The 27094-nt window shown below is 48.7% G+C and overlaps 1 long non-coding RNA gene across 1 annotated transcript; it reads left to right on the top strand.

Annotated features, from left to right (window-relative positions):
* The first annotated feature begins 15 nt into the window (after positions 1-15).
* Positions 16-26517, top strand: LOC134033380 (uncharacterized). The gene is made up of 3 exons (XR_009932116.1): positions 16-278; positions 22210-22325; positions 26461-26517. It is a non-coding gene; the product is annotated as an uncharacterized LOC134033380 (long non-coding RNA).
* Positions 26518-27094: the final 577 nt, after the last annotated feature.

The following is a 27094-nucleotide window of genomic DNA, read 5'->3' as shown; positions in this document are numbered from 1 at the left end:
GCGGGTGCTCGCGAGCTGCATAGGGTACACTCCGTTTGAAGATTATGCTGCGGCTCCTGGCCATTTTGTAGAACACAGAATGAGAAGGTAAAAACTCTCACTTTCGCACAAGGAGGGAAGGACATATTCAGAGAGAGCTCACAAAGACAAGGTGGACCTCGTAGGAAGAAAAATCCAAACAGAAGATACAGTGGTTTGGCATCAAAACACCACCTCTGAATCGTGGATTATTACAAGTAGATCGAATTGGAACCATGAGCTGGGGGTCAGAGCTATGGGTAAGTGACAAATCTAAGGTATTGCAATGACTGTTTTTTTTGCGTAATCTCTAATATACCATCCCAAACCTATTTCTGATTTATATCCTCTCGGTATCAGATCCTGATAGGGGCTGGCCAATACGCGAATGTTTGCTGGTGTCATCATGTGGTCAATATGACCAGTTCACACGGAGCAGACAGTCTGATGGACATTTATCTCCACATTACTTTGTTATTACACGATCTTAGCTAAACTGATTTAGGCAGAAAACTGCAACATTTTACTATACAGGCTGCACCTCACATCAGCATGCTCATCTGAGCGCACACCCCCGTATGCTGTCCTTACTGTTTGTTTGTCATTCTGTAAACTGTTCATTGAAACAAAAGGAAGAACAGGCTAGATTCAACACAACAAAACGTACTGCGAGAAAAACAAAAAATAAATAAATAATACATAGGCTACAGATATGCAGATGAAGCACGTTTCCTATATAGGCTACGTTTAGTGTCGATAATATTTCGATAATAACCCAAACAGGCTAAGCGAAGACACACTGATTATTTGATATGCTGTGTTGAATTTAATGATTTGATTTTCTCAGATTCCGACGGTTGTGGCATGATTTTGACAGGAATTGCGCTTGTGATTGTGAGATGACAGTTGTTCCTGAGCAGGAAGTGGCACAGCATCAGGCCTGTGTAGATACGGAGAAAAGACAGTTCAGTTGTCAATAACTGATTGCAACAAGGTTGACACAGCATTACCATCTTGACCATGCTCTCTGCTAGCCAACCCACAGAAATATCTAGCATTCAGCTTCCAGTAAGATGCAATTACAGTAATAGCTTGCGTAAGTGCTATATAGATGGACATGAATACTTCAGTAAACCTGTATGGTGCCTAGCTTGACCATTTAGACTAGATGGAGGAGATGGAGGAGGCCATGCAACACAGAACATTCCAGAGCTGTGATGCCACAGCTCATCCTCCCACTCAAGTGCCCTGGTACCAAATTTTGAGCTGTGCAGTGGAACCAGCAGACACGTGCTCAACCCAGGGCACCAGGGTAGGCTATCTCGGTTTCCACTCAGCTCATTTGTCGATGCCAATGTCTTTCCTAATGCCATGCCAGGAACTGCCCTTTTCTGAAAACCTTGCCGTCAACACTGTAGCAGTGCAGTGAATGTCCTCATGGGCCACAGTGTGAAACGGGGAAGTCACCAGCAATCAAAGCAGGAGAAGCTTGAATCGTGGATTCCTGTCTTCTTACTAACCTTAGACCCCCCCCCCCCCTCCCCTCTTACCCGCACACAGAAAGACCTCCGGACAGTCCCCCCCCCCCCTGTGCATTCTAAACTCTGGCATGGGAAAATGGAAGATTACAGGACTGGTGCGGCTAGTTTTACGGTGCGCTGATAAGCAGCCGCAGCGGGTGGTATTCCTTTTGTCTCCCTTTTGTTAGCATACAGTTAATCTTGTTGTTGATGTCATGTTGTTATTACTGTTATTAGAAAATGTGGGCCGGCTGCACACAACCATACTGAATCTGTCGTCCATACACAAATGACCCGGTATAGGCAGAGGGTGATCCCGTCGCATCCTGCCTGTCAAGATGCACGTCATGTTTGTAATGACCATGGGAAATGAGGGGTTGTGTGTCTGTGTGTGTTGTGTGGGTGTCTGTGCGTGTGTTGTGTGTGTGTCTGTGCATGTGTGTTGTGTGTGCGTGCGTGTGTGTTGTGTGTGCGTGTGTGTTGTGTGTGTGTCTGTGCGTTGTGGGGTCTGTCTGCTGGGGCTCTCGGTGTACCACAGTTGAGGCCTGTTTCAGCAGACGGGAAGCGCAGCAGCCCTCGTGGTCTGGAGATGGTTAAATTGGGGACGTGTTTCTCTTGAGGAGGGAGAGGAGAGAGAGAGAGGGGGGGGTAGACAGAGTGCGTGAGGGGCAGGGAGTGGGGCTTGGCCTCTCCAGAATTCTCCAATCATTTTCCCGGTTGAAAGTTCAAAAGGACCTCTGTCAGAACGTCCGAGGCTCACTGAGGTTTTCCCATTCGATCTCTCTTGTGAACCACTTGACCAAGACTCACTGCTGTTCAGGTACTGGCCATAGGCCCAACAGCCTGCTCCCCAGACTGTTTCAAAAGCTTTCATGTAGGCCGGCCCCTCTCTAAAAGCATGTGCTAGGGTTTGAACAGAGACGTGAGGTTTTTCAACCCCCCCAAAAAAAGAATAGGGGTGGATTGCATCCAGATGCCCAGCTCTGTTCTCTGAGAACAGAATGATTACCAGACACTTGTTACTGTGATCTTGGTCATTACAGTGCAGGCTTATTGCCAAACTCAACGGAATACAAGTGTGTCAGTATGATGTGGCTGACTGACTGACTGACTGGCTCATTGGTGCAGGAAGGCAGCTTGTGTGCACCTCTTGTCCCTTGTTGTCGTGCTAAACCCCAGTTTAAGACGAGATCAAACGGAATCCAAAATACATTTCTCTTGGTTTGGCACCTGTGTGCTTAATCAGTAGAACAACAGTAAGCGTGGCCAACTGGACAATGTCCTAAATCACCTGCTGTGTTCCACATGTGGCCTAATTACCCAGAGACGATGACTGGCAATATTTCCTCCTGTTTGATGGAGAACGAACGCGTAACATGCATAAATAAGCTTGCGGATAATTGTGTCGTTGCGTACAGATAATGAGCGTATCGATGGCGATCAGAGTTTGACTATTGGACTTGAATACTCCCGGAAAACCAAATATGAGGTCGACATTACAACGTGTCAAAGAGGATTTATCAAGCTCAGTTTGTGGGGGTTTTTAAGCAGCAGGAAGGAAGTGATATTTCAGGAAGTGGGGTTAACGTCACACTCCAAATATGTTTTTTGCCACTTTAGAACATCTTTGCAGGTTATAATTTAAGAAAATGGAGAAAAGCTAAAACGACAAAAAGGAAGAGATGTTAACCAAAACCTTTTTGCAGCATCGTTTCAGTTTATTCTCCTTTCTTTGTCTTAATCTCTCCTCATAGCTGTGCTCGTTCTCTCCCCTCTCTGGTTCCTTCTACCGATGCTGTTAAGTATTTTAGATTCATAGAGACCAGCATGGCAAGGACAGATCTCGTCTCGGAAGCTAAGCAGGGTTGGGCCTGGTTCGTAGTTGGATGGGAGACCGACTGCCTGTGGATTCCAGGTGGTGTATGGTATGCTCTTTTGCTCACTCACTTAGAAACAGAAATCTTGCAATATGCACAAGTAGTCCTTCATGAAAGGGGCTGGAAGCTGTTTTCATTTTGCCGAGAGAGAGAGAGAGAGAGACCACCTTGGATTGTCAAATACCAAATCTGGATATGAATAGACCAGATAAAGGACTTTTCACACTACTCTGGTCCACACTATTTTTGGAGTTTGTATTGCTGTGATCCGAGGTTCCCTGCCCAGCAGACGAGCGACTCTAGTGAGGAGCATGTGTGAATGACTCACAGTTTGAAGTAACCTCCCATGGGCTGAGGAAAATGATGCCTTAAGAGTTTATTGCATTCCATGGGTGCAATATCATACTCAGACGAGGCTACCTGAACTACTGCAACTATTTTCATGGTGATGTCATCGACAGTACTGTTAGCTCATCCACTGTAGACCCAAGAAGTGTCTGTTGGACCTAGGTCTAGTGCTTTCCTGGGTTTTTGATTGTTAGGACCAGGATTGGAAATCTGTTGACCCACAAACAGTCTTTTGTATTTGATCCAGTCGAGTGGAGAGTATCATTGATCAGTGGTGAAAACCTGTTCAACCTACCCTATAGCCTTGTCCCGTATTTTATACAAATCTTTGACTTCAACACTATATTCACACATCCTGGACGATAAGCAATGACATCGGCGACACATCACAGCTCTCTTCCTGCTCTTGGTAATGTGGGGGAGGGGGGGAGTTCTGATCATGTGTTGAGTGAATGAGTCCACCGCCAATGTCAGTAGGCCAAATCGTTCCGGAATCGGGATCGTTCTCTGTCCTGTTGTGGCCGTTTGTCCAGTGGAAGCTGTGTTCCTCTTGCAGACCAGCAGGGGGGTAAACAGGCACCAGCCAGGGGCTCCCTCTGTGCCCCTTGTGGAAAGTCTCTCTGGCTGAATTTCATCAGCCTCAAAACAATTGTTCTTTCTTTTTTTTTTTATATATAAGTAATATGTGCAGTCTAATCACAGCCAGTGCCCCTCTCTCCTTCTCTTCTAAGTTTGAAGCCCCCCCCCCCTTCTCCAATGCTAAAGCTGTGTGCACAAGTTTACGCTGCCATTGAAGTACGAAGTCAAGTGTGTCAAAACATGTGATTGTTTCTCAGTGGGACAGGGGTCAGAAAAAAAAAGAAAACGAAAGCTGCAAGCCACAATGGCGGATTCCTCCTCAAAATGGCTAAATATAGTCTAACTAACATATTAGAGGGTTAAACTTAATTGCCTACAAAGGACCCACAAAAACACCCATCCGAATTCTAAATCTCTGCCACTATTCTTTAGATTCCAGATGCTACGCTCTAGCAAAATGAGCCACAGGCACCTTCATTTTTGGAAAGTTGGTTTGCGTGAGTGCACTCAGTGACTAATATAACGTGAATGGGAATACTCTGCCAATGCAGTCTTACAATATTGAACAAAATACAACTTTAAAAAAACATAATGCAAGAAATCCAAAATGCTGACTAAATCTACGAAACACAATAGTTCTGGAGCTTTTTGTGTAGTCGTTACCTCAGAGTGAAACATTAGCTACAGTTATGACTAGAGCTATACAGCACAGGTAGCTAAGTGTACCTGTCTTGCTTTGCAGAGGGTCTTCCAGTGTCGCTAAACAGATAATCAGAGTGACATGAGATAAATAAATACTACAGATGAATCATTGCTACGTTTGACAACCGGAGGATTGACCAGAAGACCTGAAACCGATATTTCTATCAAAATCCCAAAAACATTTCTTGTCCAGGTATAACATTAAATGAATGACTAGTGTCCAGAAGGATGACATTTTGTCCAGATATAGTATCAAATGAATGGCCAGCGTCCAGAAGACTCATTTTATAAGTACAGAGACACTGGACACTGGACACTGGACTAACACAATGGAAACACTTCAAACAGAACACACATCAGCGTCAGAACGATGCGGTTCAGTGAGAAGCCGGGCAGCTTAAAAATACACCACTGTGGTCATGAGGTGCCAGTGTCTGCAAGGTGGGCTTTTCAAGGTCATGACCCAACAGTCAAGGTTCTTGCTCATGTTCTTCCCAACAATGTAGCATGAACTCGTCCTTTCGACAAAGCCGGGAAACAATAGTCGCACAATCCGATTCAGTGTGTAACATGAACTTGATCAAATCCCTTACCTGAAAGAGGAATTAGATCTAGAAAGAGGCTGTTCTCTGTTAGAACACCTCACTGTGTTTCATTTCCTTCCGGGCAGGAGTGAGGTTAACGGTCTCATGAGCAGAATGGGCCATTCTTTTTCTCACCCTCACACACACGCATAGAAAAAAAAAAGAGCAAGACACATAGTGTAGTGCAGTATCCTGTTTCAAGGCTTTACAGTCGCGCGCTACACATGGACCTGGGCAAGAGCGAGACGCTGCTCAAAGAGCAGCAGTTGAAGGTGAGTGGCTTCGAGGCAAACAAACCTTCTGATGGGAGAACCGTTTCTGTTCGGACAGTGTTTCAGTCGTTTTGACCCACATTAGGTGCGGCTCGGCTATTGTCTTATCGCCATACAGGATGTCAAAGTATGTGCACCTCCAGAAAACTGTTAAGGCTTGCATAGGGCACTTCAGCCATGCTTTGTTTTTGCACACATTGTTTTGGCAGGCAGGGCCCTAAATATCTTGACTATCAGGCAGACCGGGGGACAACAGAGGCCAGGAATGCTGTGACCGGTCTGGTCCTTTAATTGTATCCACATGCTTGTCTCTTGGCCCCGTCGCCCCCCTAATGTAATTGAGATGGGGAAAGTGGTTAGTAGGGAGGCCTTTTAAAAGTAACATGAGTTGCTTTCTCGCATGCTGTTTAGTAGGGCTCCAGGCAAGGCGGCCACAGACGAGTTCAAGCTGAACCTCGTGGGTTTGTTTGTTTCAGTGGCACTCTAGTCGCTAGTCGGGGTCTCCTCGTGTGTCCGTCTGAGCTGGAAATGGCCAGGGGTTCAGACAGCTTTCCTCCCCTGGTTTCCTGAGCGGTTCCCCCGCTCCGCACCCTTCCCACTCCAGACCCTTGTGACCCCCAGGGTCCCTCTCCTGGGAGTCCCCTGCTCTTCACTTGACACACAGGGCCACTTCCAGGGCCTGAAACGCGAGCGGGCTTATTTCCTCTTGTGTGTGCGTGTGACTGCGTGCCTGAGTTGGGAGGCTGGGGACGCCGGCTCGCACCCTGTTTGGGAGTGGGGTCGCTCCCTGTTTGGGAGTGGGGTCGCTCCCTGTTTGGGAGTGGGGTCGCTCCCCGACCTCAGTCTTCGCCACCCACCTGCTGGCGGCAGTTAATGTCCCCCTCCTCCACCCCCCCCCCACGTCTCTTGGAGTAGCCGTGAATGGGCTCACCTCTGATCCGAGCGTTCCACATTGCTCAACAGGGAGCAGGGAGAAAGGAGAGAGCAGGATATTAAAAAGAATGGCCTTTAATTGCAAGGAGCCTGAACGAGATGTTTTAACACAGCCTACATTTTTCCTGTTTCCTGTATTTGCATACGACTATAAAGTCATGTCTCTGCAGTCCTGGACTTCTGCTTTTAAAATAATATGGGCTTTCACTGAGTTAGTCTTGTTCTTTCACCATGGGGTGCGTCGGAAATGATTTACTATGTGCTACTGTTAATCACAGTCAATGGATAAGATATTACCTCATCCTCTGTTCATATATTCTGTCTTATTAACCAGTCTTATAAATGTGTTCCCTACTGTTCCAACTGTGTTCTGATGACAGTATCCTCTTTACTAGAATAAAAAACACCTATTGGTTGTATGTTCTCTTTCTTTTTCTCTATTCACTCTAAACATCGTCCTCTGACTTCGAGAGACTTGACTAGTACCGGTGCTCTGAACGGGGTCATTTTGACGTTGAGGTGTTTGTTAATCTCTCTCTCCAATCTGCAGATTGATAACACTATGAAACCCAGTAGTCAACTGAACGTAGTCACTGCGTTAGTGAAGACACGGCCAGAGCTGAGGGGATGAGGGGAACTGGACTTTCACAACTCATTAAGCAGCTCGCAGAGGAAAAAGCTCTTCTCACGTCAAGACATCTATGATACAACAGGATCTTATTCCAACGGACGCCGACCGCTCTTTCTCCCATCTGTTTATAGTCTCTTAGCTATTAGGCTACCCATGAGCTACTGGACCAGCACCTACATGGCCCCTAAATACCTCTTGCCCTCGGCCTGCTCCTGGTGACAGAAGGGCTTTTAGGGACAAACAACTGTACCAGTCTCTCTAATCATGAGGAGATGGTCTTTCAGTCGACCTGTTTCTGCAGGTGTCTCGTCATCACTCTTGTGATTCAACCTGGTAGTCTAGCGGGTCACGTGACTGAATCCACCTCACCTGGGGCCTCATGTATAAAGGATTGCGCAGCTTTCATACCAGAAGATGGCGTACGGCCAAAACTCGAAAAGTACCTATGCACAGAAATATTCACATGTATAAAACCGGTCGTACGCCAGGTCCTGCGCACCTTTCCTTTATAAATCACAATCAACGTGAGATTGACCGCACGTGAACGAGCCACTGACCCACACGTCAAGTAAATCTTTATACATCACAAAGTGTGCGTGCGCAACGTTTATACATGAGGCCCCTGGACTCTACCAGTGCCCCTAATCTCTAGTTGCTCCAGCCTATTGGGGTTGTGGAACTGCTCTACAACATATACTTCATCTTAATGACTGTCATTTGTCAAGTGGTACCGATTCCCTTGATATAAGACAAAAAACAGGCATTGCTCTGTTCTTAGTGTTGAATGCGCCCCGCACACTACATGCCTGTGTAGGGCCTCAGTAAAGTATAGCCATCGAGTTCTGCCAGGAGTCCCCTAGGCTGTACTAATAAAATACATACAATTGCTGTACCGTGAGTCCCTTTGGTGAATGCTCAAGGTCTTTTGAAGAATCCAAGTACCCATCATGGTCCATGGTGTGGGCCTACATGTGTATTAATAACCTGCATATCTTTTAAGTCAAGTGGGTGTTTCGAAAGAGTGCATCAGCAGAGAACTATCTAGCCGTCTCTATCGATGAAGGATCGAAATAGTTCTTGTTACTGAAATAATGTAGAAAACCACCCACAGATTGAAATGACATAAAACCATGGTCGAGTTTTGCCGAAACCGCCCACAACTGTGTACAAATGGAAGTCAAGGGAGTGAGAAAACCACAGTACCAAAGTGTCTCTGAAGTGCCCCTGCTGTCTGGCGGTTATCTACATTCAAACGGGTTTGCTTAGCAACCTCAAGTAATGAAGAATACATATTTATTCGTGATCAAACTTAAACTCCTCTCAGAACACTAAAAAATATATCTGCTCACTTGGGGGGTTTGATGGAGACCAAAACTGGAGACAAAGACAGAAACAGTTGAAAGTGAATACATCTATTGACTTGTTCCTACAAGGTAAGTTAACTATTTGGGTACAATCACAGAAGTTTAGTTCATGTTCTGACTCATCAGACCACAAAATGTCCCTCTCCCTGTCTCAGTCAGTCAGGTAGGCTTGGTGGTGGCGTATATCTTCCGCAAAGGTGTTTTGAGGGATGGAAAGCAGGCAGCAGGGAGAAAAGAGAGAGAAGACTAGACCTAAAGAGTCCGGATCATTCCGTAGTGCCCTTCAGCATAATCTTTCTCTCAGGTGTGGAGCCTCGGGTGGGATCCATTGTAAGTGGAGAAGGTTGCTAGGTGCAATGTATATTGAGTGCAGCCATCATGGATAATCACCCATGACTTGATGCTATTGATTTACCTCCCCCCTCTACAGAGACAAAGAGAATGGCTGGCTCTTGATTGCACCAGTCCGCTCCATTGGAAGCCATGTCTTAGATGTAGAGTGACGCCTCAAGGTTCAACCTAGTACTTCCAATGACGTCTACTTCATGTCTTCATGGCATATGGCTGCAGGTCTTTGTCTTTTAACAGTACCAATACAGCATATAATGCAGGTTGGCAGGGGAGGACGTAGACTACAAGTAGACAAGTAGACAACCTTGTGTAAGAGTTATAGCCTATATTTCATCATTAGGAACTGTGGTCGGCTCTTATCTCGATCAACTTCCTCATCTTCTTTCAAGTCGTCACATATCTGGGCTTTAAACTGCTGCCTTAAAAGAGATACCACTATCACTGTCCGCAGAAGGTAATTGCTGCTGACGTTTGTGTGAATGTTTACTTTTTTCGGGGGGGGGGGGGGGGGGGGAATGAGGGCCTGTGATTGGTCTCCTGGGAGAGGTTCTGTTGTTTATCTTCTGCCGGTTGTGTGGAGAGACGCCACAGGCGTTGAGCTATGGAGGAAATGTATCTTACAGGCAGGAAGTTGTTGCGATGGCTGATAGTTCTGCTCAGTTTACAAAGAACTCTCTCGCCCTCCAGATGTGTTTGAGAAACCGTGCTGGGAAGCATGATAGCATAAACAGTGAAACTTTCTGGTATATTCCATCAGCCCACCCAGCTTCTTTGCTCACCGGTGATAAAGAGTCAACAAGTAGACGAATTGTCCACAAAATACTGACAAACGTTCCGAAATGAGCTGTTGGGTGGCTAAATGTTTAGCCCCTCATTCCTCCCTCCCCTCTTACTCTGCGGCGCACGATTTGTTCCAGTTCTCTTTCTCTCACCCCTTCTTTAGCACCTCTCTGGCTCTTGAGCTTAGCGCTCTCAGCGCTCTCTCTTCTCATCTCTAGTTCTGCTTCCAAAGTGGATCTAATCCACCCACAAACTAAAGAGCTTCCGTTCAGCACAGGGGGTTCAGCCCCCGCTCTCCAGGGAGTTCACAAGGAGGCGCTAATAGCGTTTATTAGAAATTCGACTCGAAAGATTTAACCGAATTGATTAGCTTGAAAAAAATAAAAATAAAATCGAGTTATGCTAAGTCATGCTAAATCCAGTTTTTCCAGGCTCGCCAGGGAAAAAGCCATCAGTCTTTGATCTCACAACTTCATACATCCTAATGATCGAGCCTGTCTGTCCATGCCAACCTCCATTTTCCTCAAGCTAACCCCTGCAAGGGTATTTCACCCCCCACCATAGCGCTACAGGGATGATGGATCTGTGAAATCCCAAGAGGTTGGAGGGCCGCCCTGACCTGACTGCGCCTTGGGGAACTTCTGGCACATATTCCTGGACTCATCCACAGTCATCCACATGACTAGACCTGCTTATTAAGATGATGAAGGCTAAATAGAGTCAATAAAAGTGGCTTATGATGGCTGTTAATGTTTTTTTTTCTAAATGTCTAATTTCAACAAATAGGAGAAGATTATCCCCCTATTTCTGCACGTGCTGTGTCTCAAACCACATCAGGACAGGCTGGGTTGACTACCAAAGCGTCCACAGAACTTACCGGATTGGCTGGCGGGGAAAGACACGACCGTATACAACACATCTCTGTTTGCGCCTTGCCATTTCCTTGAAGACCTTCCACATTTCTTTTGAAGCTCCTCTAAACAGCGAATGGCCAGAAATGCTCCAGAAGGCATGAACCCCACTCTGTTAGCAAAGAAGAGAGAATGAATGGATGGAGCCACAAAAGGCTTGAGGGGTTGTTTTCTGCCGTTGTCACGGTGTAAATCAGCTTACAGACCTATTTACTGCCAGCAGAATCAGACCAACTGTGAGGCTTCGAACTGTAAAATGGATGCTCCTATTTCTGACGCTACACACAAATGCTTTACCAAGATGTCGTACGTTAGCTGTGGTGAGAAACTCACTTCGCTATCTGTTTTATGTGCGCCTCAAATGAGAGAAGTGAGGCTTCTCTACACACAGTCAGAGCCATTTGCACTACAACTATTTTCTCCACTGCTGAAGAGAAGATTTTTTTTTATCCGTGTTTATGTCTACAGAGTTTCGGTATGCACCATAGGGCCTGAATCTAATGTCAAGCTTTTGCCCTTGACACATTCCTTTGACACACTCACTATGCTGTGGTGTTCAGGGACACAACATTCACCTGAAAATTGATGTGCCAAAGGTGAGGTGTCACAAGTAAACAAGGTTGCCACACACTTATGTTTGCTTGAAAAGAGAGAGACTGGCTAAACTTCAGGCTATCTGAGGCCCTAAAATAGACCTGGAGGACATGGAGGGACACTGCAGGCATGTCGCGGGACGAATTCCTGCAGGGGCGTGATTTGACCACGGACCACATGGCGATGGATATCAGCTAGGCCGTGTTCCTGTGAGATTGGGACGGTGCCATTGTAAAATTAGAAGCCCCTCGACATGACCCTATACTCTAAGAGAAGGCAAAGGCCCCCAGGCCCTTTAAAGTTCAAACCAGAGCAAAATGACATCCTGCATTGAGACTACACACACAGTGGTGTTGAACTTGTTTTGTTCAAAACATTCCTATTCAGGGCCACTGTAAACAATGATTGTTATTATGTGAAGTGTACTTAATGATACTGTATGTGACTGCCATTTGCTGGTGTGTTTGTTTCCCGAAGCGACACGGAGAGCGACAACAAATAGTTCTCAATTTAGAAACAGAGCGGCCTCGGAGTGTTGGCACACGCAGAGCAGCACTAGAAGGGCTTCACCTGTGTCTGACATCCACCCGGTCCCATTTTAACCAGCTGTCGGAGAACAAGCCGGGTGTTAGGTAGATGAAATGTATACACGGAAGACGTCACCGCAGCACATAGCCGGAACGCTCCCCCCCCCAGCGCATCGCAGTGTCTGAACAGGATTCAGATCCGCCTGCAGACAGCTGGGGCCTCCGGGGCAGGGAAGCTGCAGTGACGCGACGTTCGGTTGTTAACCGATCGCCTTCGCCTGTGAAACACCACTGTGCCCAGCGTGACTGCTAGGAGGCGGGGCCGAACGCGAGACACGAAGCCGTCGCTACCAGCTGGCCTGCTTGGCTCGTAAGGTCGATGGATGTGCCCCATTTCGATGGGACATGGAGATTGGATGAGAGGACTGTGTCTCGCTCGCTTACTGTAAGCCCCTAACTGCTGGCTGGGGGTGGGGGGGGGGGGGGGGGTGGTATTGCAGCTGGGTAGATGTGGAGATATCGGTATCACCCACTCACTCAATGCCCACTCACTCAATGCTGTTAAGCGATGGCAGATGGGACAGTAAACAGGGCTGCCTATTGGACGAGCTGGCCATGCTCCAGCTCTTCTAGGCCCTCCTTCTTCAGCAGGGAGACATCAGAGAATGCCGGCCTTGCCTAGAAACAGATCCCACGAAGAAGTCTAGTTTTCCCCTCTGCGCCCTATCTTTCACACGTTTTCCCCTTGACTCTCATTGAGTAAACCGTTTGAACTTGTACACATGCTATTTTCTCGGTTTGCCTTAATCCAGACTCTTGATTACATAAGGTATAAGACTCTATAGATCGATAATCTCCCCAAAAGGACAAAGTTGGGAAAAACAGCCGCTTAGGAACAATGGCTGACCTGTGAAGGCTGGCCTAGTGGAGTAATCATTATGCGACACTGAGGTGGTTTATTGGGTGGTCAAGGGTTTGGGGCGGCTGTCTTAATCAGATTAAAGACAACGTCAAACAGTGTTTCGATTTACTCTGGGTAATCTCAGAGCTCTGGGCTACAGGGTAGGGCTCATGAAGTGGTCCACTCGTCTGAAAACCTCCTCGGCAGTTCTCTGTTCAACCCTCAGGTTCTGTCTGGGGTCGTTGCGTTTACTTGATTTCATCCTACTAACAGTTGTCCAATTGGGACCCAGTCAAACCTGCTCTGGGGTCTCATAACTCGGCGGACGCGGCGCGCTTTTTGACCGTACTCTTTTCCTTCTACTGTCGGTTCTTCGCGTCTAACGGATTAACATCCTCCGCGAGGCTCCGTTCAGTTTCCGAGGCGACCGCGTGCCGTGTGACTGCCGTGAACATGCTGCGGCGGCGGAGTGAGTTCTTTGTCTTCCTGGACAGCGTGTGCACGCTCAAACCGGAGCTGGAGGCGAGGGAGGAGCCGCCTCCGCTCACCCCCTTCGAGGAGTACCTGCAGACCCTGCTGCAGATGAAGATGACCAGCGCCGTAAGTCCACCAAGCAGATGGTCCTCGCAGGGATCTGCCCTCAGGCTTAGCCCAGGGAACGGACATGTAGACTGACCACTAGATAGTGTCTTCATGGTGCCGTGCAAATGGTTGGATCATATAAATAAATATTTTGTGCAGACCCATAGCATTGTCCTGTTCTGTGGCCCTTCTGTGGATGGTTGAATATATTTTTTCACGTTGATCCCGTTGATGATGCTAAAACAGGAATTAACAGCATTGTCTTCTTCAGTTTATTTAAAAAGGTGTCGACCTCTCTTCCAGTCACTATGACTCACATCTCCGAGTAATTTGAGTAATTTCCTGTTTCTCAACCACCAAGAAAGAGAGGGAGGGACCAGCACAGTTGATGGACGGTCTCAATACTGACCAACACTAGTGTGTGTTAGTCTCTCTCTCTCTCTCTCTCTCTCTCTCTCTCTCTCTCTCTCTCTCTCTCTCTCTCTCTCTCTCTCTCTCTCTCTCTCTCTCTCTCTCTCTCTCTCTCTCTCTCTCTCTCACTCACACACACACACACACACACACACACACATACTGCACAGTGTGGGTAAATCGCACACACCTGCCACACATGCACAAAGAGAGGGACTGTTTTATGGACATAGTTGTTCACACACACGTGTCCGCACACAAACACGCTCTCACATTCCTGACAAGCCGCGTTGATGTATCTATAAATATGTGCATGGCATGCAAACAAGAACTGACACACTTGTTTCCCTCACAGCCATGGCCGTGCAAAAATCTCTCTCTCTCTCTCTCTCTCTCTCTCTCTCTCTCTCTCTCTCTCTCTCTCTCTCTCTCTGTGTGTTTTAAATATCTTCAAATCAACAGGTTTACAACAAAGAAGCCATATTCATACAGCTGAAGCCTACATTTCTCGAGAGGCTAGGAAGTTCTTTCCACATAACTAAACAAAGCTACCCCATGTCTTTCCTAAATGTCCCATAAAGGCAGTAGGAGGAGAGGTAAGCAGGGTCAGATCCAGGACCCTCTGGGGAGTCGGACTTTGGGTTAATGATTACATTGCAGTGTGAAGTCATTGTTAAGGGGGAGTGTTTGAGGGTGGGGGGGTTGGCTTAATGGGGTCGTTGAAGTGCCTTCACTGGCTTTTTAGTTGTACTCACAGGTCCTGTCGATTTTTGGATTTGGGGTTCTTGCGTGCGTGTGTGGGTGCTTGTATACTGTATGTGTGTGTGTGTGCTTGTATACTGTACGTGTGTGTGTGCTTGTATACTGTATGTGTGTGTGTGCTTGTATACTGTGTGTGTGTGTGTGCTTGTATACTGTATGTGTGTGTGTGCTTGTATACTGTGTGTGTGTGTCAGCCCCCCCTGCTGGGAGGTTATAGAGGGTTATGGAGAGGCCATTGTTCCTCCCCAGCACCCGTTGACAAAGCCTCTGTGTGCTGAGGACAAGGTCGGCATCTCCCCCCCAAATATTTGTCCATGTGGTCGGACGCCCACACGGCATGAGACACTGCAGACATTTGCATCGCCACATAGAAAACCCCATTGACTCCCACGGGGAGGAAACCGTGTGGCCAGTGGGCTGTCTTGAAGTATGAAGGACAGGCCCTCCCCTCTGCTCGGCCTGCTCTGCCCTTTGAGTTCTGCTGACAGAGGCACGGAGATGGAGAGCCAGCCCTGGACGCTGCACCAGGGCACGTCGGTAAAAAGACAGACCTTCCTCCTGGTTCCTGCCCTAGGTGCCCCCCCTCTTCCTTGGAGGAACAATCGACAGGCCTGTTGTGAGTGGGAGATTCAGTGTCCTCGCTGGGGTAGCGACCGGCAGGGGAACAGAGCTGTTTCTCGGAACGGGGCTCAGGGCCGTGAGTGTGAATATAGGCCAGCTCGTTCTTAATGAGACGCCTGGTTCCATCTGCACCGCTCCCTTCCCCAGGGGCTGTTTTGCAGCCCACGTCAGCTCCGGAAAGCAGCAGAAAGTCCAATATGAAACGGCATCCCGTAACGCACTCCCGCATTTCTGGACGGTAGACTTTTGCCAAACATATCCTCCTTCAAATTGTCCCACGAAAGCACATTGCATATGTTCGAATACAATACAGCTCCTCAACGCGGCTGCCGTCTTGTCATTCCCGCCAGCCCGTTCACCCGAACTCGAACGCTTCGAATGGGACTGTCTAAATGCGCATATCTTCCCTTTGATGTGGCCACAGGCATGTGGTCCCCGACACTTCTGTTCTCTCCCCAGTGGCGCGGAGGACCTGTGAGAGTGACCCGTGACCCTCTCAGTCCTAAACCCCATTGTCACCCCTCTCGGTGACACATCTGTCAGCCTCCCCCGCTTCTCTTCTCTCTCTCTCTCTCCCTTCCCCCCTCCTTCTCCCCCTTCCTCCTTTTGCATTCTCTCTCCGCATTCACCCCCCCCCCCCCCTTCTTCCCTCCTCTGTCTCCCTCTCCTTTCCGTCCTCTCCGCCTTTGTCTCTCCTTTCTCCTCCGGAGGAACAGCTGCTCCCTTCCCTCCCCACGTGTTTCCTGTGGAGGCTGTGTTCTGGGCAGGACAGCGAGAGGCCTCTGGATTCAATATGCCGCTTCGTGGGCCCAGCTTCTTTTTACTGCCGCGCCACAGAGAGAGAACCTCAAAATAACCGTCGTCTTAAAGTTCTCACAAGAAAAATGTTTGGGTCGGGAGTCGGGACGTATGCGGATTGCGTCACCCCGTCCCTTGTGTTTTGGTGATGGCGGGGTTTGTATGGTATTTGACACTGTCATAGTGTATTCTGCTCCTCGTTCCGGAACAGTTTTGAGGGACGTTTGTACTTACAGTGTGTCTACAAGGCAGTGTGTGTCGGGGTCGATGTCCCACACTATGTTGACTGGTGCTCCCTTCACCACATCTAGGCTATTAGTAGCAAGCGTAATTAGCTTGGCTAACATTTTTTGTTGTTGACACATACACTTCTCCCCCCCGTCATCCACAGCCCACATCCTCCTCCTCCTCCTCTATCCCCCTCTTCCTCCTCTTCCTCCTCCTCCTCCTCTATCCACCTCTCCCTCCGTTTGACTCTTCCAGTTTCCTTATTGATTTCTTCCAGTGATTCTGAGAGCACTGACCTGAACGGGGCCAGTATGGTTTTGGTTGCCGTCCTGGCGGAGTGCACGCTCTGACTGCAGTCTATCGCTGCGGACTGTAATACATGAATGTACCGTAAACCCTCTTTTTGTTGGGATTGGGAAAAGCCCTACCGACAGACAATTCTTGGCTTACAGTAAACCTGCGCTCGTCCACTTCAAGTGTCTTATTCTCTTATGCTCTCTTCCTGGCTTGATCACACAGTCCCTCTTCCGGAAGGTGCTGGATTGACGGTTTCATTAGCTCTGTCTACCTCAGAAGATGAGGTGGCCCTGTCAAACGTTTCCCTGAATAAGCTGTTCATCTGAGGCCTGTCGTGATGAATTGCGGTCCCCTGGGGCGCTGGTCTTTGGTTATGTGTGTCTCGTTGGCTGAATAGCAGGGCTCTTTGCTGTTCTAAACACTAACACTCAACCGCAGTCTCACGAAAGGGAAGTCTTTCGACGTATGTGTGAAGAGTGCGTGTATGTGCCTGCATGTGTGTAAAAATAAAATAGACACCAGGAGCGAGAGTGAGAGAGAGAGTGTGTGTGTGTGCGTGAGAGTAATGTAGAGAGAAGGAGGCAGAGAGAGTGTCGGTGTGTGTGTGTATTCAGGATAGCACGCACCCCCGGTTTGTTTAGGGAGGGTTAACGTGCACGACGCCATCAGTGTCTCTTTCTTCAGAACAACTTGCAGGAGCCGTGATTTACCGACCTTTAACCTCTGGGAAGCAACCGGGAAGCCAGAATCGCTTCCCTCTGCTGCCTTCCCTGGCGGAACGGAACACGGTAGAAGTCACTCGCTAAGATGTGGCTATCGTATCAGATTGGTCCGAGAACAGAGAAAGATATGGTTGATGGCATTAATTTGCCATCAGCCTCAACAGACCAGATCGCTCTCTGCTCTCTGTAATGACATCACCCATATGCATCATCTGGAAAGGTCCCTAGGTGCGGAGGATGAGAGATAAGGAGGAGGGAGGAGCAGCAGTGAGAGAGAGAGGCAGAGGCGGAGGGGAGGGATGGGGGGGGGGGGGGTACGGGGGAGAGTTTGGGACGGAGCCAGGCTGCCCATTCTAATGCAGAAGCAGTGGTAGCCTTCCAATGTGGAGGCTAGTGTCACAATGGGGATCTGGCCCGCGTCCACTGTGTGTCTGGCACAGCACAGCAGTGGAGTCTGGGTAATAACAGAAGCGGGTTGAGAGGGGCGGCCGCTGAGAGGTCGGAGAGAGGTGGTGGGACAGGACGAGAGAGAGACATGGAGGGAAGGGGGGTGGGCATGGGAGATGGAGGAGAAAGTGAAAAAAGAGAGATAGACAGCAGTGTTTCCTCTAGGGGTTTTTTTAGCAGTGGAGGCAGGTCTGTACGGGTTAGGGTTAGGGTTTAACACTAACCCCTTCCGCCTGCCTCCCTGCTTCCGCCTGCCTGCACCAGGCACGTCACTGCCAAGGCTGCGATGAAGGTAAACAACATGGCTGCCATGGTGCACCGGACACCTCAAACCTGCCTTAGCCTGTGGTTGTGTTTTCTGAACGGGGGTATGATAACGATAGCTAGCCTACCCTAGCATCGCCTCGCCTGTATTACGGGAGCGCTGTGGGTTAAGACTGCGAAATGGTCAAGGAAAAGAAGGTAGGATCTCATCTGGAATGCGGGGCTCAGTGGTGTGCATTAGTCGAGATTACCCGCTAATGCAGTGCATTGTAGAGCGGATAATCTTTCCCTCACCAGTTGGTTGGGGCGGCCGCTGATCAGATCCCACCGACAAGTGCATGTTTGTTGCAGTCCTCCGCATCGGGCAGCCTGCGTTTTCCAGACCGTCTCCCTCAGGCTCCGTGGTCAGGGCGAGGCCTCTGCCGTGTGTGTTTTCCTAAACGTACGACAACACAGGCCCCCTTCCTCCACAGCTGCTCGGACGTGTCCTGAAATAACAAGCCGAGCCGGGCTGGGTTCCCTCCTGGAGGATCAAACCGCCCGCCGCACCTCCCAGCCCCCCACCCCCCCACCTCCCCACTCCCCCGGGCCGGCTCCCCCCCCCACCGCTACCACCCCCCCCCGCGCGCGCGCGCCCGCTTCCTCATCGAGGCCGTGGTTTAGAGGGCACAGCTGATCGACCTCGACCTGGGACCTGACCTGGAGCAGGGTGTGTGTGTGTGTGTGTGTTTATGCGAGTGAGGGAGGTCGGTGGGGTTTTTTGTTTTGTTTTTCTGTGACGCAGCTCACGAAGGGTGTATGTGGGTCAGTTTTTTTGGTGAGAGGTGTTTTGAACCGGAAATCTGAACCGGAGAAGAAGCAAACGGACTATTATAAAGCAGCAACATAACAAAAAGTACCTGACTCTTCTATTCTTTCTCTCTGCTGGCTTTTCTAAACTGGCTGTTTTGATGTGTCAAGATGATGACATGCTATGGCTGTGAGGAAGCTAGCATCAGTGACACACATTCGTTTTGGCCCTCTGTTGTTTTCCTTGATATTTTGCCTTTTGCTTCATTCATAATATATATGGACTCCATTCGGCCTCCCTGAATACCCTGACTGATGTGTTTTTTACCTCTTGGAGGAATCCTCCTTACTGTAACAGATGAGCAGTGTGTTCACACCATACCAACATGCTTCATTTGTGTGTGTGTGTTTGTTGGGTTGGAGTTTTTGGAGACAAAGCAGGAGTTGCATCAGAGAAACTAGTCCTTCAACCGAGTCTCCTCCCTTTTAACTACCCCCTGCTTCTCCCCCCCTCCTCTCCCCTCCCACCTCTTCCCCCCTTCCTCTCCACTTCTCTCCACCTCTCCCCTCCTCCTCCCTCTGTTTTTCCCTCCTCTCTGAATCAGTTGCCCTCTCACATCCCACTGATTCCACCTTACGCCTGACAGAGCATTTCGCTACAGCGCTCTGAGGCAGGCATGCCCTCAGATGCATGTAGTGTGTGTGTGCGTTTGTGACAGAGAGGGTGCGGGTGTTTGTGTGTTTGTCAGAGTTGCCTCCCTCTATTTCTCCCTCTCCAGTGTTCTCTGCGCTTCCCGACAAACAAGGGCTACTCTCAGTCGAACTGGGACGCCGTGTGTGAGAGCGGTGTGTGTGTGTGAGCGGTGTGTGTGTGTGAGCGGTGTGTGCGAGTGTGTGCAGGGCTTGGGGGAGGGCGAGGGTCACGGAACCCAGTTCCTCACCCGAAACTCATACCCAAACGGACGCTGGAGTCTTCCTTCCTAATCCTCTCAGCCTCTTTGATTTGCTCACTTTGGTTGAAGTTGCTCTGCGTGGTCTGCTGGATTTAACGCCTCGCTAACCCCCGACCTGAGAGAACTCTGCCGCCTCTGCTGCGCGTGGGACAGGGAGGCTTGGACCCGCTCGGAATTAGGATTTGGACTCTTGGAAGGAGGGTGGTGAGCCCACCCTGAGGCTGGTCGGAAACCATGGTGCCGCTGCAGAAAAGGGTAAACCGACCTGCCATTACAGGGAAACGAGTGCGTGTATTTGCATGTGCGAGGGTGAGTGCGGTGTTGGGTTTGCGTGTCGGCGAAGGGCGTGTTTGGGTGCAGATGTCGGGCGTAGGTTACGGGTGCGTTTGAGGATAGGACGAGGCTTGAGAGCTGCTTGGTGCGATTAGTCTCTGTTGGCCCTTCTCTCCTTCCCCCATTTGAGGGTTCTAATGAAGGAAATGCTGTCGGCAGATTCCAGGACTTTAATTGGCACACAAAGAGAACATCTCGGGGATAAAGAGAAGAAAGAGCATGCTGAGGAGAGAGAGAGAAGAGAAAGAAAGAGGGAGACAGACAGAGAGGAGAGAAACTGTAAAAAGACATGGTGTGGGTGGGTGGGTAGGGCTGCTTTAGCAGAGTGATTGAACACGAGAGAGAGAAACAAAGGAAGATAGAAGGATAGGTTTCTTGAGATCGTTTTTTGTTGTTTTCTAATCGTTCTCTTGAGTTGCCTTCTGATGAACCGGGTTGATGAATGAATGTGTCGTTAGGATAGCCGGTAGCACAAACAGCATTACATTCCCATTGTTGTCCTGCAAGCTTAACTGCATGTTGACTACAGTTAGGGTTAGCATACTGAGAGTGGCACATTGCCAGTCGTCACGCAAAGGTTCATGTTAGCCTGTCCAGGTCGCCATATCGTCAGCTTTATGAAGTATGAAATCTAGTAGACATAAGCCACCGCAGGCCTCAGCTTCACAGGATGCACAAGTTACATTTTCATAACCTGCAAGAGTGTTCTACCAGCCACATTGACTTCCTGTTAGTCGGAGCATGTGCTGTCAGTGAGGGGAGAATTTCTCTCCCCCACACACACAAATGAAGACATAGCATAGTGTGTTGACTTGAGTCCCTGTCGGAATCGTCTCCAGCCTGGCTCTGGTTCTGGTACTGACAGAGCAGAGCATCAATATTGGGCTTGGGTTTACACAACTACAAATTGTTCTATAGAGGACTACAGTCATGGTGGAGGAGAAAATGGGGGAATGCTGGAGCCACACTAAGGTTAATATCCACACTTTGTTTACTGTCTTGTATAAGACAGAGCTAGAACACAACTGTACGATTTTGCTGAGAAATGTTTGTTGGCGTGGTAGAAGGATTACTTCTCTCAAGCATTTTTTTGTTGTTGTTGAATTGGTGGTTTCTGCAGCTTTGAACTACTACTGATGGCCGTGTTACTGTCAATTGCGTCACTGTTCAAACCTGATTGAAATGAACCTTCTGGTGGACAAGATTCAGCAGTATAGTTGAACCTCTATAGGCCTATCTGTCCTAGTCCTGTACCAGAAGACAGCTGCAAGTAATGATGAGATGGGAATTTGACACACACCAAGTAGATAAACATTAGGACTAAGCTTCCTATGGGACTGTGCAGGAATAATCTTGAACGGAGTGAACAGTCGTGTTGGGTTGTGAATTATTTTAGACCGGTACTAAGCCATTGTCTGAGTGGTCCAATGTTGTAAAGGCAATATAAACAGGCCGTCGTTTTGTGTCCTTTGAGCTCTCTTAAAGAGAGAAATCTCTGGATTGCAAATATCCTGCATCCTACAATGGCATCCAACACTCTAATGACACCTATCAAGTCTGTCTCTGTGTCTGACTTATGTTTTTTGTGGTCAATAAATATACTTTGTACCAGGACACCATCCAAATAGGGCTGTAACACTTTTACAGACAAACTATCCATATATTCTCTTTATCGGCAACACGTGGCATAGAAGGTTCCTTATCCATTATGGAAATAGTTGAAAGTCTGAAGTCTCAAAAAAGAGATTATGACCAGGTGGAGGTTGTTGACATTGCCATGCGACCCTTCATTTTATTGGATAGGATACACATATACCAACTTTTCTACCACCACCCATTTGAAATCAAATTTGCTGTGGGAGTGTATATTTATCTGTACCAGTGGATTCGATGAGAGTTGTGATTCTTCGGCGTGGATCGTGTCGACGTTGGAGAGAGGGGAACCACAGCACGGCTGTCTCCTCTCAACCAGAACCACCAGGTTGACCTTCTTGTTGGACTTGCTGCAAAAAGACATTGCTTCGTGTTTGTCGTTTATTCACATGTTTTCTTCTCTGTCTGTCTGTCTGTCTGTCTGTCTGTCTGTACGTGTCTCTGCTCTCTGTTCCAGGATCAGTTTGATAACTTGGAGAAGCACACCCAGTGGGGCATAGAGTTTGTGGAGAGGTACAGCAAATTCGTCAAAGAGAGATCGGAGATCGAAATCAACTATGCAAAGCAGATAAGGTGAGTCTACCTTTGGAGCTTATCCTAACCGTGATCATTTCATTCACGTTGAAAAGCTAGAGACGGGTTTTCACAAGGACAACCAGCACAAACACTGCATTGTGCACCATTCACCACCGAAAGCAGGTCAGGTTGTTGAAGAGATCGTTGGTATATGCCTTCTAAAGAGGTAGTCGCTTTTTCTGTCTGTCTGTCTCTCTCTTTCCTTTCTCTCTCTCTCTCTCTCTCTCTCTCTCTCTCTCTCTCTCTCTCTCTCTCTCTCTCTCTCTCTCTCTCTCTCTCTCTCTCTCTCTCTCTCTCTCTCTCTCTCTCTCTCTCTCTCTCTCTCTCTCTCTCTCTCTCTCTCTCTCTCTCTCTCTCTCTCTCTCTCTCTCTCTCTCTCTCTCTCTCTCTCTCTCTCTCTCTTTCGATCTCAGTCTCGTTCTGTGGTGGAGCACTGTTGTTCTTTCTGCTTCCTGCTCCGGGCAAGAGGAAGTACGGGTTGGCTGTGGAGGGGGGGCGGGGGTTAGGCGCAGGAGTTGCCATAGTTACGAGGTATCAGTATTATCATCCCTAGCGCTGACCCACATTCCCTTCCTCCAACCCCTCCTGCCTCTCGCACCTCCTCCCTTCCTCCCTGCTTCCCTACAGTCAGCCCCCCCTCGCCCCTTTTTGGGTAAATTTGGGAGGAGTGGTGGTTCGTGACTAGTCCCCCCAGGAGGGGGTTAGGGTTAGGGATCCTCCTTCTAATGCCTCAGACAACACCAACAACAACCAGCAGGATACTGCCCCCCCCCCCACTCCCCCCCTCCCCCCCCACCCCACCACCCCCCCAAAAAAGAAATCCTCCAATCCTCCAATCCAGGTTCTTAAAGAAGGTCTGCAAGATGGCTACTACTCTAAAAATAGACCACCCCCTTATCCAGTGCTAATAGTCTTCCTGTAGGGGTCCGACCCTATTTGGACCATTCTGCACCCTCAAACCGCTACCCCCACCCCCCCTCCCTTCCCCCATTAATCAAGGGCGCTTTGCTAATGAGATAATACAAGTGGCCAGCTACTCTCGCTCTGTTTGCATGCATTCACTACACAAACACCGAGGCCCTCTCATGCTCTCACAGATAGCCCAGAGGCACACGCATGCATGTTCAAGTGCACACACGTTGGTGTTGCAGTGCGTTTGAGCGGGCTTGAAGCTCCCCAGACATAGCGGATGTTTCTCCTCACCCTGCCCACACAGAGTATCCTCTGTCCGACACAGCAGGCTTGACCTCCTGCTTCCTTCAGACCCGTCTGTCCCCCCCCCCCCCCCCCACCAGCCTCTTAACGTGAGGAAATAGAATATTAGCAGCGAGGCTACGCAAACCTGTTTAACAGGGGGCTCGTTCAGTTTAGGGTGTCCTTCGAAAACAACGTGCATCTTTGTTGGCGCTTCCGTAGCCCGACCGGGCCCAATCATCCCGTCTAATCAACTTAGCTCATTGAATCAGGTTTAATCTACTGAGCACGCTCAGACCGTTCCAGGCTCTTCCCTGCTCGATCTAATAAACATGAATGGAAAGGTCTCCTTGATCTTCTCCGCTACGCGCTCCTTTGTGCGGGCGGAAGTCCCATCGCACACCCTCAATTTGTTTCACGTCTTTGCTCGCCCCCCCCCCCTGTTTTCAACTTTGTGGAGGACCTCTCTCAGTGTGTTAGTCACACTGTGGCTGACCTGGTCAGAGGAAAGATGGACTCTGATTGGCCGTCTTTACCCAGACTGGCCAGCTAAAATGGACTATAGCTTTTATTCATCTAAGTGTGAGGAACGGTACACAGTAAGTGTGTATGTAAGGCAGTAAGTGTGTTGACAGGCAAGTATGCAGTGTGTCGTGCAGTCAACACTGCACATCACAACATTGCAGTATCACACCACGGTCAGCCACACATGCCAATTAACCATACTGTTTCTAAGTAAGAGACACGGCGGTGGAAATTAAACCATCCGGATCAGCATTTTTTCTCTCTCGGCCAGTATTGCAGTGCTATTAGGGTCGGAGGTCTATATTGCACATTATCATTGACCCCCTCCCCTCCCACCTCTCCTCCGCGCCGCCCCGCACCATTTGGCCTAATCCAGTCCAGGATAAATCCGGTTGCCCTGTATCCAGGCAAATGAATCTCATTCTCAATACCGCCGTAAAGAAGAGTAGATCAGTGGGGCACTTCCCCCCCCTCCACACACACACACACACACACACACACACACACACACACACACACGGAAATAATCCAGAGAGCAGCAGAGGACCCCCATCTGTCTGTCTGTCTGAAGACTGGAGCGTTTTCCAGTACTGCTGCACTTTAGCGTTCGACGTGACCATCAATAGTGATCAATATCGTCCCACAGGACATGCAGAGTGGCGTACAGTAGACACACACACACACACACACACTGCCACGCGTTGGCTGACGTGACATCTAGCTATCTGAACTGAGGGAGATATCTGCCTGGCAACAGAGCAGACAGCCGAAGAAGGGGTGGGCGGGTGGGAGGAGGAGGAGGGGGGGAGCGAGGAGGAGGGGGGGAGCGAGGAGGTGGGGGGGAGCGAGGAGGTGGGGGGGTGTTGTATAGAGATGAAAAAAAGCGTGCCGGCACGCATGTGTTTTTATCGCATGTATTTTTCATCTGCGATGATGCTGCTTTCTAATCAGGTCATTCCTCATGTTTCTGTGCTGTCTGACATTTGAAGCTACATTCTAACATGCTACTAGTAAAACCTTGTAAAGTAAAAGGCTAAAGTTGTTATTTTAAAATTTTAATTAATAGTTTTCTGGTTATTATATTGAGGCTACTGCCCCCTGGTTTGGTAATGCTGTAAACAATTCCACAGCACAGATTCACTTGAATAAAACAATGTTTTGTCAATGTCAACCTGAGGTTGGAATTAGTGTCATTATGCTTGAAGTGTCTGACCTGTGTTTTTGATGAGAGGCATTACGGGATGTGAATACAGTGTCGTAAACACGATTATGCATGAGTGAAGACTCACCACTCACTGCAACCGTGCACGCATTAGTGCCTCTGATTTGCTCTCTACATATGTCTGCCGAAATCTAATTGCTTGTCTGGTCTGCTGCCGTCTCTAGGTGGATTCTACTAAAAGTCTGTCTGGCAGTACTGGTTTATGTATTTGTGCGTGTGTGTCTGTTGGTGGGTGTGTTTGTGTGTGTGTGTGTGTGTGTGCAGGCTAAAATCACTTGCTTTTAAAGCTTTCATCATGATTGAGGCTGAAAGGCCTGCCCTTGTTGCAGTATTGCAGACAGCAGAACTATGTCCATACCATACCATCTCTCTCTCTCTCTCTCTCTCTCTCTCTCTCTTCTCTCTCTCTCTCTCTCTCTCTCTCTCTCTCTCTCTCTCTCTCTCTCTCTCTCTCTCTCTCTCTCTCTCTCTCTGTCTGTCTCACTCTTTCTTTCTCTCTATCGTCAAACAGTGCTGACAGCCATGTAAGGAACTAGGTGAATGTCTATCTTTACCTACGTTATCAAACAAGTGAACGGGCGATAGGAAGAGAGAGACAGTGAGTGACAGACAGCGAACATGTGTGAGAGAGAGAGAGATACGAGAAGAAGAAGAATGCGGAGACTGTTGGACAACTGACCACCCTGTGGCCATGAAGCCATAGCCCATCTCTCATGTCCCACAACCCCCCCACACACACACACACTTCAAATATGTTCCCATTACCCCCCCCTCAGACAAACATTAACACGCCACACCAAACATCCAGACCAGACCTGCATTCATCCCATGCCAAGCTAGACCGAGAGAGCAGACTTTTCAGAGAGAATAGCCGAGTGCTTCATGGTGGCTGGCTCTCCATGGCTGCTCTGAGGCCATGATAGTTATTACTTTAACCGGAAAAGGGGGATTGTGGCAGAGGGAGGAGGGAGGCATGGAGTGCGGAGCGAGGGAGCACGAGAGAAAGGAAGAGAGAGAGAGAGAGCACTCGGGCAGATTGGATATTATGAAGAAATAGATTGGTCCTTTGGCTCTGACGGGAACATCAGCAGTAGAGGAACCCATTTACCCAGACACCTGTTTTTTGTTAAACCGGCGACTGTATTAAAATGATGTGCTACTCACCGGGCCTCAAACCTTCTCTCCTCACAGAAATCTATCAAAGAAATATCAACCCAAGAAGAACGCGAGAGAGGATGAGGAGAACAAGTGAGTTTGGGCCTGAGACCCAAGAGAGTTCAAAATGACCTCCTGTATCTCTGTTTGTACAGTATGTAACACTGTATTTTCGTATAATATTACTCCGTATGCAGTTTCTGCTTAAATCGTCCCAGTCAGTCCGCCTTCATTCCTCTGACATCACTTCCTGTCTGCGGCCAGATACACGTCATGCGAGCCTTCATGATGACCCTGAATGAGCTGAACGACTATGCGGGTCAGCACGAGGTCATCGGGGAGAACCTGACCTCCCAGATCATCGCTGAACTCTCACGCTACCTCCAGGACCTCAAGACCGAGAGGAAATCGGTATGACATCACTTTCTGTTTACACTTCTGTTTCCTCAAACCAATGCCCGACTTAAGGCCGAATTATACTACTCCGACTCCGTTACGGACAGACGGTCGGACGGAGTCGGACGGATTCGTTGAATTTATAGTCCTCCGAAGGCTGTGGGTGCTGAAAACAATTCACCGCCAGAAAAGTAGGCGGAGGCAACGTTTTTGAAGCCTGCCACATGACGTCTTTGTGTGGTGGAACCAATCACAGCCAAGGGGTATCGGTAAA

The sequence above is a fragment of the Osmerus eperlanus genome, chromosome 14, assembly GCF_963692335.1.
Source record: "Osmerus eperlanus chromosome 14, fOsmEpe2.1, whole genome shotgun sequence".
Taxonomy (NCBI): Eukaryota; Metazoa; Chordata; class Actinopteri; order Osmeriformes; family Osmeridae; genus Osmerus; species Osmerus eperlanus.
This window is presented reverse-complemented; position numbering and strand designations above follow the sequence as displayed.